This window comes from Glycine max, chromosome 15 (genome assembly GCF_000004515.6).
Source record: "Glycine max cultivar Williams 82 chromosome 15, Glycine_max_v4.0, whole genome shotgun sequence".
NCBI lineage: Eukaryota > Viridiplantae > Streptophyta > Magnoliopsida > Fabales > Fabaceae > Glycine > Glycine max.
Window position 1 is genome coordinate 7,563,714 of NC_038251.2, and position 12,224 is coordinate 7,575,937.

General features: G+C 31.4%; 1 pseudogene; it reads left to right on the plus strand.

The window, feature by feature from the left end:
• The first annotated feature begins 1,663 nt into the window (after nt 1–1,663).
• LOC102661829 (probable protein arginine N-methyltransferase 6) lies at nt 1,664–10,706 on the plus strand (annotated as a pseudogene).
• The last annotated feature ends 1,518 nt before the right edge of the window (nt 10,707–12,224 follow it).

The following is a 12,224-nucleotide window of genomic DNA, read 5'->3' on the forward strand; positions in this document are numbered from 1 at the left end:
ACTTGATAAACACTATTAATATCACTTCAAGATCAACATGAATAAAAATAAAGAAGAGACAAAAGTATAAACATTTTTAGATATAGTATAGTATTAATGATCAAATTAAGATACTTTGTAATACTATATAAGATCGTAAGAAGTTAACATGAATAAAAAAAAGACGAAAGTATGAAAAATATGTAAGATATAGTACAATATAAATAGTAGAATATAGAATATAAAAATATAATAATTAAAATTTAAAAAATGTAGTTAAAATAAATTATCCATAAATAGAAAATACAAGAGTTTGAAGTTAATTAAAAAAATAATATTATAAATCCACAAAATATATTCTTATCAATAAAATAAAATTAGAACTTATATTAAAAAAATATCATAAAAACATGTTACTTTTTGTTATTTTATATTTAAAATTAATATATTTATCTTAGAGTTTTTAGTCACTAGTTGCTGCTTTCAAGTAACAACTAATTTTTCTTGTTAGTTTTATTAAATATATACGTAGTTGTATGCTTTCTATTATAATATTTAAAGGATACAATTATATTTTATTAATTTAACCAATTTTGTTTGGTTTCTAACCAAATAACTAAAAACAATTATCCACTCCTCTCTTTTCTAATTACATTCATCTAATTAATAAAACACCCAAACAACTGGTTATGGTTTTTCAAGCTATTATTATAAGAATTTGTAAAAAAAGAATATTACAAGAAGAGATTGAACTAAATTCATCTTAAACACAGGATTTATTAAATAAAATTTAAGCTATTTTTCTTTTACATACTTTACGTTTTAGCATGAAATTCGATAAAGCAAAAACATTTGTTGATATTGGCATATTGCTTCATTCTTTTTTACACTAATTTGCACTATAAATAATTCAAAAATAAACATAATAATTTCTTTTAGAATAATAATATATGAAAATTTTTCTATAAAGAAAGATGGTTATGCATTGATAAGTGTAAAATTTTTTACATAATCATTCAAAAACAACTCAATGTACGAAAAATTTATTAATTTTTATAATAATTATTATAAAATAATTTATGATTAAATGAGAATATAAAATTATTTCGCATTGTAAGTGCATGTATATTAAACTTTTTTCTATGTATTATAGATCCTCTATTAATATATATCAATCATATTAATTTCTCTTTTTCTATCATATCCTATTATTTATATTATAATATACTTTTTTTTTAATTTCTTTCTGAGTGTTCATCCATCATTTTAATTTTTCTTATGTATTACTTTTTTGGGTGAACCAAGGTATTTTTCACAAAAAGACAAAGAATAATCCTTTAAAGTATTATTGAGATTCATTTATAGGATTTATCTTTTTCAACGTATGTTTTTCTAACCATGTATCATAAATTACTTATTTGTTTCTTGATGGTTTATTTATTTAAAAAACCACGATGATTTTTGTCTTCTTAAAAACATTTGAGCAAAAGGTAAACTAAAACTTCTATCAAAACGAAATCTAAAAAACTAATTATTATAAACACAGTGTTTTTTTTAATTTGCCTCCTTGCTCTCTCTCTGAGTTTCCACCTTGCTCTGCACGTAACCGTTGTAACTGCCAACCGCCACAAAATGCAGCAGCCTCCACCGGAGCACGGAGGTCCAGCCTCCACAAAAAGTGCCAATGCAAGTAGATCATGACGAAGCATATTTCGCATCCTATGCTCGCATGAGTGTTCACGAGCAGTTCCTCAAGGTTTTCTTTCTTCATCTCTCGATCTACTACTATGGTTTCTTGCATTCTTTTCTTACTTATATCTGTCAAGATTGGTTTTGGTACAGGATAAGACGCGGAATTATGCTTATATACACGCAATATCGCATCATGTGAAATTGATTAGAGACAAAGTAATTAAGCTAATTTCAGAACTTGATTTTTAATTCATTTTTATTTTCAGAACTTGATTCTCCCTAATGTAATGGGTTATCTCGATCGTCTGCATGCAGGTTGTACTGGATGTTGGATGCTGTACCGGCATCCTTTCTATTCTCTGTGCTTTGACTGGTGCAAAGCGGGTAAGCTCTTTCAATTACACATTCATAATGTTCATTTATTTGACATGTGACTAATTAATTATTAGTATTTTACTAATATAACAGTAAAGCCAAAGCTGCTTAGTTCCTCTCAATTCATATATATAGGCAAAAATAACTATTTTTTTTTATAATTAACAAAATTAATTGAAATAATTTAATTTTATAAATCTCAAATAAAAAATAAGATTATTTCTAAAATATTATTCATTTTAGAATTTGATATCAAGAATAAAATAAAGTACTTAAAAATAGAGTTACTAAATGAATAGACAAATGCTAAGCCTAAGAATATTGGTTAAGAAACTTAAATTAGAAATATTTTATTGAGAGGTGAAAAATTACAATGCTCTCATGATCTTTTTATACTCTCTTATATTTTATACAATAAATATTTTTTCATTTTAGTTCTTTAACAAATGTCTTAAGAATATTAATTAACAAGATTCTTAAGAATAATATCATTAAATATCAATGAAATTAATTAAATTTATTTATAGTTAAGTTTAAAATACAAATTTTTTACTTATATATGAGTCTAACAGCCCAAAGGCAGAGGCAGTATTAACAAAGTTGCTTCGATTCGCTTGCCTCGTATTCGTTTAGTTAGTAGTGAGTCATTTATTAGTATTAATGTGTTGCATGGAAAACGAGCATTTTTAAAGGTGTTTTCTTGGCGATAAATCTACTTTAGGACAAGATTGGCTCTTTATCCTTTCTCTGGGATTCTTTATGGGAGCTTGTCTTTTTTTGAAGATACCTCTTCCTTTCTTGCTGTTCTTCGTTTTTTAGCATTAATGTTCATAGAAATCAGTATCTAGGAAATAGTACCACTCTCTTATTCTTAGCCCAGGAAATAGTATCCACTTAGTCTATACTCCTATATATGGATGTTCTACGTAAAAGCAATATCACTCGAGCAATTCCATATTGTCTCTCTCTCTCTCTCCCTCTTAATTCAGCACACCCCTCTAAATAATCTGGAGCTGCCCATTCTACTTGTATCATTGTTTTTTTGTATGATTTGATTACTTCTTAAAACTTGCAGTTGTTGTCCTGCATGCATGACATTGTGAAATTTTGTCTTGCCAGATGTATGCAGTTGAAGCAGCTCATGACATTGCCCATGCGGTAAATTCTTTCAAGATCATAGTTCTCATTGCTTATTTTGTCTGTGTTGTTGATTTAGTTTACCGTTATAGAAATGAGTTCTTCACTATTTTTTATTTTTTTTTGGAACTTAATGTTATAAATCAACTCTCTTTAGAACTTAAACTACTTGGTGAAAGCAAAAAGTATGGTTTTGTATCTGACATGCCCCTTCTCACAATTTACCATATCCTATGCTGAAAATTAAAAATGTTTTGAAGATTTTGGGCTGCATGTATCATACTCCTAACCACATGGTCATAAAGGCTGTAATATCTTGTTGAAGACCAACTCTCCTAAAAGCTTGCGCTATTAGGTGGATGCCCATGATTTGCCTTTGTCTCTTACATTGTTGCTATAACAAGCTAAAACATATGTTTGCAATGGAATCAATCAATCTATGCCCTTTATAGTATTACTTTAGAGCTTAAGCATTTTCTCCCAACAAATATAGAATCAGAATGGATGGTTTTATGTCTTTTACCGGTTCTTCCTCCCGAATTGAGACCGATTATTCAAATCGATGGGGAGCTCTTGGTTTCAATTGACTTTTTCTTTGTTGCAAGCAGACAACCAAAGCTGTTGAAGATAAAAATCTTTCAGATATTATCACGGTAGTGCAAGGACGAATTGAGATAGGGTACTGTGACCAATATGTTTTACTCTTTGAAAAAGTTCTTATAACTTCCAATTTTAGATTATGAGAGTTTAAATATTGACTTGCTTTTCAAAAAATAGATCGAATGACCAAACCATTTAGATATGTGATCTAAAATTAGATCCCGAGATTAATTCCCCTTGAATCGGGGAAATAGATTACAAGCTTTTGATGCTCAAATGATTGGGTAATGAAGTCCTATCTAACATCTCCTATCATGTGGATGTAGAAAAGAATAATGGCCACTGGGTGAATGTTAATTGAAAGGGTCGAGATATCACGTAAATTATAGTTATGGCGAAAGTAAAGCTTTATTATAAAGTCTTGGACAGTCCAAGAGCTAGCTAGCTTGTGACCAAAGTGGGGGAATTAAGGTGATGGACGGATAACAATTATGAGTATATTTTGAAATTTAATAATGATATAAAAATTTGTAATTTTTCTCTTTTAATTCTTTTTTTTTAATAAATAATTATTAAATTATCATCATTTAAATTTTTGTTTAAAAAAATCTTAATGAGTAAAATAAAGCAAAGAAAAAAAAAGTAAGAATAATTAAGAAAAACAAAACAAAGTAAGGAAAGCATTAATTCAGACAAGTTAATATGCACCTGTAAATAAGAAAAAAATATACAAAAATTCTAATAAAATACAATTTCTTAGAGAAGATAAAGGACAAAATAAGGAAAAATAATCATTAGGAGTCATCCTTCCTTCGATCTCCTTTTCTTATTTTATTCTCCTTCAATAAATATTTTCCTCCTCTTGTGCATTAGGAGAAATAATTATAAAGTCTCCTATGACTATTTATAAATATTACATTTACATTATCTTTTCTTGTGTTTAATATTATTATTTGTGGCTTGATCACCCATTTGCATGGTAAGTTTTAGGGGTAGCGTTGGAAGATGTTATTTTCTAATAGAACTGGAAAAGAATATTTAAATAAAGTCATCATTATGGATAAGTTGATATTTGTTTAACATGTTATATATCTATATTCTTAATGCAAAGGGATTTGGAAGAGAAAATAGATAAATTAGATTCTTTCATACGGGGATCAAAGTTAGAGTAAGTATACTAATAAATGTAGGTATAAATTCGAATAATTATAAATAGAGAAAAATCATTAACATTACATTAAAGAGTAGTTCTTTTCAACATTCTCATCTTTTGAATTCATTTTCTCTTTAATTAATCAATTAAAATTCTTGTTTAAATTTTTCTCTTGTTTGATTTAATTTTCTATCAATTTAAATCACTGTTTTTCTCATAACTTTTCGAGTCAACTTCTTTTATTAATAAAATATTCATTTACCTAAGTACAAACAATTTTCATGTGAATTCGACACTCGAACTTTCGTTTTAACTTTACTACTTAGGACGAATTGATGCACTTGTCATTGGCAAATTGGACTGGTTGGTGCTCTATAGAAGCTTGTGCCAGAAGGCCCAGAACCAAGAAGAGTGTGGTTAAGCATGACAGAGTCATGGCTCTTATTCCACAGATATTTGCAGCTCTTAAGCCAGCATGAGCAGTAACCTTTATCTGCATTAAGGAAGCTAGCCTCACATGCCATGGGTGGATCCTGTGTCCACTTAAGAAAGCTTTGCTTCCTACACAGTGAAAATCTAGGTGTGATGAGACCCCACATTCACAATAAACATGGTGAAAATAGAGCTTTTATAAAGGCTTGCACAATCCTCACTTTCATATGTTAGTTTTGGGATTGAGTAAGGCCTAATTCAAAGAGAAAGAAATAAGACTTTTTTTGGGCATGAATATTCTTGCATATTCAAGGTGTGTGAGCATATATAGTTGATGTTCTCGTGATCACTTAGTGAGTTTGGATTAGTAGAACAGTGGAACCATATTGAGTTTCTAAAAACGAACATTAGGAGAACCATACCAGATACCACAAAAGCTAACCATTGTAATGAGAGAGTTAAGGCCTTATAACCGCCACAGTACAATCCCATATGTCCAATGCGTGGGACTCAAGTTCCATATCTTTTAATTGGATCCTAACATATCCTACCACGTACCGTAGCCGTGGTATGCGGACTAGTTGTGCTTTAGCCCTTCAGCTAGTGTACCAATTGATAAGAACCTTGGGAGAACCACACCACAAAAGTTATAATTGTAGTTAAAGAGCCTGAGGCCTTGTAAACCTCACTAGAATCCCATACCTTCACTGTGGAACTCAAGTCCCATCCATGTCTTGAAATTGGACCCTAACAGTTTCCTTATTTTACTGGTTAATAGGATGCTTCCACCTTCCACTGTATCTTCTATTTCCTCTCTAATTAAGTTTATCCACAACAATTATGCTTTTTGTTCAATTTATACATCGTTTTTTGATCAACTTGTATATTTGCTATTAGCAATCGGCTGTTTCCTTATGGTGTCTGCAGGATGTTGTAATCGAAGAAAAGGTTGATGTTATAATTTCAGAATGGATGGGCTCTATGCTTTTTTTTAGGTGCTTATTATAATTCTTGTGGTCGATTGAGTAAATACATATTTTTTATAGTTCAATGTTGAAACACATGATTGTAAAATAAGTGGTGGAAAGCCAGATACTGAACTCTGGAGGGGTAAAACTGATAGTTTAAATATTCAAATTAATTGAAACAAAAAAATGTTGTCTCTAAGTCGGAAGAAAAAAGAAATTATTTAGAAAAACTTGCAGTTCAGTTCTGTGTTACAAACTTTTAAGTGAAAAGGACTTTTCATAAACTTCTAATTGGATCTTATTGTCTAAAGCAAACTAGAATCAAGTATCAATGCAATGAAACCCTCAAATCCTATTGAACATTGAACAAACAATCCTCTTGAAGAATTCATTGACAAACTAACAGAATGACAACTCCATGTCATTATGATGATAAAAATATGGCTCAGCGAGAAAATGACATGAGCTTTTTTTTGTTTTTTAGGTGAAATGACCTCAAGTTTCCTAGATTTCTTAGAATACATTTGCTTTCATAATTTATATTGGTTTTGAAGACTTGCCTTTACTTGTAGAACATGCTTGCAAGTGTTATTACTGCCAGAGATCGCTGGCTCAATCCTGGAGGTCTAATGCTTCCTTCAAAGGCAACGGTACATTTATTTCCTATCTTTAATAGTTTGTAGTGAAATTCCCTTTAAGGTTGTTTTTTAGACTAAGGCTTGCCAAAGTTTAATCTCCTCTTACTTCTAGTTTGAGTTAATTCTGTTAATTGGATTTAACACGAAGCCTTGGCTTGGATGTGTTTGGGAACTTATCAGTTTTTAGTGAAATTCAATATATATGTTGTAATAGACAATAGTTACCTCTTTGTATTCCCTTTGTAGTTGTACATGGCTCCTTTTACAACTACCCAAAGATACAAGGAAAGCATTGACTGCCGGAACCGTGTTTATGGAATTAATAGTGAGTGCACTACTTTGTAGCTAGTTTTGTTGATGTCCATATTTATATTTTACTTCATACAGACATACAATGTGCATTCTATGATCTGCTTATTTACTGTCTTTGTTAATGACTCTTCATAATGATTATAAATATAATATAATCTGCTAATCAATACTACATTATCTTATCTGTCCTGCAACATTTCATTTGTTTCTTATAGACTAATAGTTTGTCTGCAGCTTTCGTATTTCTTTTTTAACTAACGTTTCCTGTTTCAAGTGACATGATCATGAAACATTTTCAGTTAGCGTATTAGATTTTTTTTATTATTATTTTTTAAACCTGTTTCTCATGAAATCATACAGTTGACCTATATTGATACCATAGGAAAACTTAGCATACCCTAATACTGAGTTTTGTTGCAGTGTCTGCATTTAAACCATTAGCAATACAGTGTGCATTCCTGGAACCTTGTGTGGAGACAATTACTCCTGAAAATCTTTTGGCGAAGCAACAAGTGGTGAGTCCACAAATGTTACTGTCATTCATTGATTTTTTACTTCACTTTTCAACTGTCAAATACTGAACTGTACACAGTTTCTAGGTTATACAATATACATATATTGTTATTTGCTTGTGAGTGTGATGTGAAAATTAGTGATGAGATAGGATCAAAAGGTTGGTTAAATTAATACAGTATCCTATTTGAAGTGAGATGAACGTATGTACTTTCTACACTAATATGAATCGTGTTGAGTTGGCGTCTTTGGTGCGTTCTATGCTGACTTCACACTAATTTGCATAGATCGAAAAGCCAAACCAGACATTTGGTTTGACAGGAAAACCAATGGACTGGTCCAGCTGGTCCATTCAACCCCATAAAACCAGAGAGTGAAAAACTGAACAAACTAATAACACCAACAAAAGTGGCTTATTGCTTCCAACCTTTTTTGAAGGAAAAAAATTAACTCAACAAAAACATTTTTTGAGCAAAATAAAGACCCAATCTCAGCCTACAAAGGTTATCGTATGTTGAACTGGCGAGTATAGCCTCCTCTTATGATCTTATCTTTTATATCTGTTATATGCATGTATACTTTGTTTGCTGTTCAATGTAATACTTCGAAGCACTAACATAATTAGTATCCTTTCTCTGTTTTATTTTATGTGACATTTGCTGAATGATTATTTATTTAGCCTTTCATCATTTTTTTTTCTTTAATGTTTCAGGACATGTAATATGGTGTACTATGACGCTAATTTGAAATTTCACTGAAATTACTTTTTATGATTTTATGCTATATTTTATCACAGGTTCAATTAGTATTGAACCAGTGAACTTGTGCCTTATCTGCCCAGTTTTAAAAACCACTTATTTTGGCCAAACCTAGTGCAATGTGCTGTGGAGTTTACCTATTTTTTTTAGGCATTTGTATCCTCCCTATTGCGTCGTCGTCCTCTGCTTCACCAAATTCCTACCTCCTTCTTCTTTGATTGAGAGGATGATGGCATTGTAAGTGGGTCAGAGCTCACACGGTGACGATGCTGATGAGACTCGCCATGTTGTTGATGAAGAAGGCAGCGTGGATTCCAGTGCTGAACAGCAACAGCATGTCCTTGACGATGTGAGCTTTGTTCTTCCCTTCTCTGTGGGACCGTCCCATTGTGTGCTCGTGGCAAGGTCCCTTCACAGTTGACGACTGAAGCGAGGGTGACATATGCATCGGGAGCACGTGGACCAGCGGGTTCAAGAGGATCACGCCCCAGGAAACTGTTAGATCGGTGATGGTGGTGGCTACGCTTGGTGATGGTGGTGCATGGTGGCACAACAGCTTGAAGCGTCGAAGCGTGAATAATTTGTAGGCCCAGTTTCTTGAAATTCAACTTCATATTTAGAAGAATAGGGCAGAAAGGGTTGAACTCTTTACAACTAGGTCAAGAATGAGAGTAAATAGGAAACAAATCATGAGTCAAGCAAATATGGTGACCAATCCTAAGAGATAATGAAGAAATAGGAAAACTAGTGTTAAAGGAAATCTAAGATATAATTTTGTGTTTATCACTTCTCTTCTATATAATTTTTCCTCCATGGATTTTGCAGCATGAGTCTTGTCTCCCTTTTAACAATATGAATGTCTTATATGTAGGACTTTAGCATAATTTTAAGTGTTTGTAGATATGTCTCTATGTTTTTTTCTATGTGTGGTACTGTGTTGTTTCAGTTTTTTGTCTATGCCAATAATCCACTCTCATTTTGAAGTAGTTGATGTCTTACATTACAGGTTAAATGTGTGAACTGTGATTCTGTTACCATTCCTGAGCTACGATCGGTGACAGAAAGCTTTAAGTTCAACTCAACGGTGAAAGGTAAGTTTCTTATGCTCTCCCTTCCATTTCACTGATGCATTTAATTTGAGTCTTGCTGCTAAAATTTCTGTTTGTCCAACCCAGATTCCCTTGTTCTGATTTTACTCCTCTAATGCAAGGGATTCACTTTAGAGAAGTGAAAGTTATATCCATTGATTAGAAAATCTATGGTCGAGATTTAAATAGCTGCATATTTTATTAAACATTTGTATTGCTTATAACAATCCTGACAGTTGATTTTTCAATCAATGGTTATAACTCTTCACTTTACTCTTCAAATTAAATCCCTTAGATGTGTCAAATCTATTTTGTTCACGACACAACTCTAAATCCTTCCATTAATTTTATTGTATTTTTTTTGTTTCTATCTACCAATTTACTGGATAGTTCTTCTGCACTTAATGATGCCTGTAATATCTTGGTGTTTATAGATATGCATATTTTCTTTTTTTCCAGCACCGCTACGTGGTTTTGCGTTTTGGTTTGATGTTGAGTTTGGACCATCAGCAATTCCACGACTCTTCCTAGCTTCATCTTCATCTTACTCTGTTGACGATCATCCGGTGGATAGTCAGACATGGAGAGACCCTAATCTGCTCCTGTCCACTGCACCTGATAAATAACACATTGGCAACAGGTGCAGTATATATTTTCAGTGTCCAATTCCAATATGCAGGCCTAGTTTCATTGTTCAGAGATGTGTAAATTTAAATATTTGATCAGTTCTTATCTTAAGCATATTTAAAGACAAATGCATACGATAAGAGATCTGAAAAAGTTGCATCATCTTCTTTTATATTATTTTGGTCTCTTGATTTAACAATCGTATTTTGCAGACCACGATATACTGTTTTAATCCAATAGAACTGGAACAAGATCAACTCATTGAAGGAAGAGTGACATTGACACAGAATCAAGCAAGTGAGTTTCTTTCCCCATAATGCATTTCTAGGGTAGGGTCATTTGTTAATGTAGGTCTTTGGACTCTGACAACATTCCTTGCCACTGCAGCACAGGAGGTCGATACTAGCTATGTGAAATTTTCTTCTCTGAGATGACCGAGTTTGTTATGAACTTACCTTGTCATGAAGGGTCACTTCATTGCAGAGAAAGAAGATAGAAAATGAAAAAAAAAACAGTAAAATGATTTAAATATCTTACTTTTATATTCTATTTTAATTCAAAAGTTTCATCTCATTTCACTTTTATTCCTCTTCTTTTCACTCTACCCGAAATTTGAAACTGAGGCTGGATAATCTACCTGTAGTCGTAATAATTCATTGTTGTCTTATTGTGGGCTAGTATCATTCGAATTATCTCGCGTTTTAATATCCAATACAATCGAACTAAATGCCATGCATACGTAGGCAAGTGATAGAGATCGAAAAGTAAATTGAAGTAACCTATTGGATTTATTAAAACTTACACAATTTATTTTCCAGTCATCAATCACAAACTATTAAGTGACAAGTTTATTAACTTTTCATAGTAAATACTTTTAAAACCGTACCTTTTCATCTTAAATCAATTAAAAACAATAATCTTTATATTAAAATAATTCAATAAATGAGTTACAATTTTATTGTTTTATATTTTATAATTACAAATAATTTCATTTTATTTAAATTTTTTAAAATTCAATATTAATCATAAAAAATACCAGTGTAAATGGAACGAGCAACAAAAATAATCATTTAGCAATTAAAAGTACGTAACAAAAGCCTAGACAATGAGCATATTATCAATTCCATGTTATTTATAAGGTAAATGTTCCAAGTAATTACTTTCCTCAAAAAGGCATAAATACCATTTCAAATACAAAGGCACCGTAAAATTTGCCTTCTAAAAATCATATCAACAAAATAAATTACATTCATTGGTCGAAAAAATATATTTTAAAAAATAATCACCTCTTAAATTATTTAATGTCATGACTTCAAAGAAAACTAAAATTTATAATAAATTAACTTGCCTAACCACTTTCATTTGGGCTAACATAAGAGAAGATTGAAGAAACAAACTGATTTAGATAAGAGATAATTTCTGTTGCTGTTAAGCTTATCCGTAGTTTTGTATCTCACCTGGTTTGGTGGAAAGGCTGTTATATATATATATATATATATATATATATAGATTTCCTTCATTTTTCTATATATCTCAGCAAGTAACCGTAGCCACCACAAAATGCAGCAGCCGAAGGAACGACAAGGTATCGATGGAGAAGAGCAAGTAGTGCCAATGCGAGTGACCAGTAGCATTGATCATGACGAGGCGTATTTCGAATCCTATGCTCGAATTAGCGTTCACGAACAGTTGCTCAAGGTTTTCTTTCTTAATCTCTCGATCTTGCGCTAGGTTTTTTTCTCTTTCGTTTGATATACTAATTATTTTCTAAGAAACATGAATACCTCTTTTGTTTCAAGTGTTGTCTGACACTTACATGGTGTGGGATTCAAAAGTTAACTTTTGTTTACTTTAACACTTAAGTTTTCACTTTTACATAATTATTACACTTAAAAAAATATAAAAGGTTGGCTTAAAAAAATAAATATACCATCAAGTTCGTGTGTTCATGT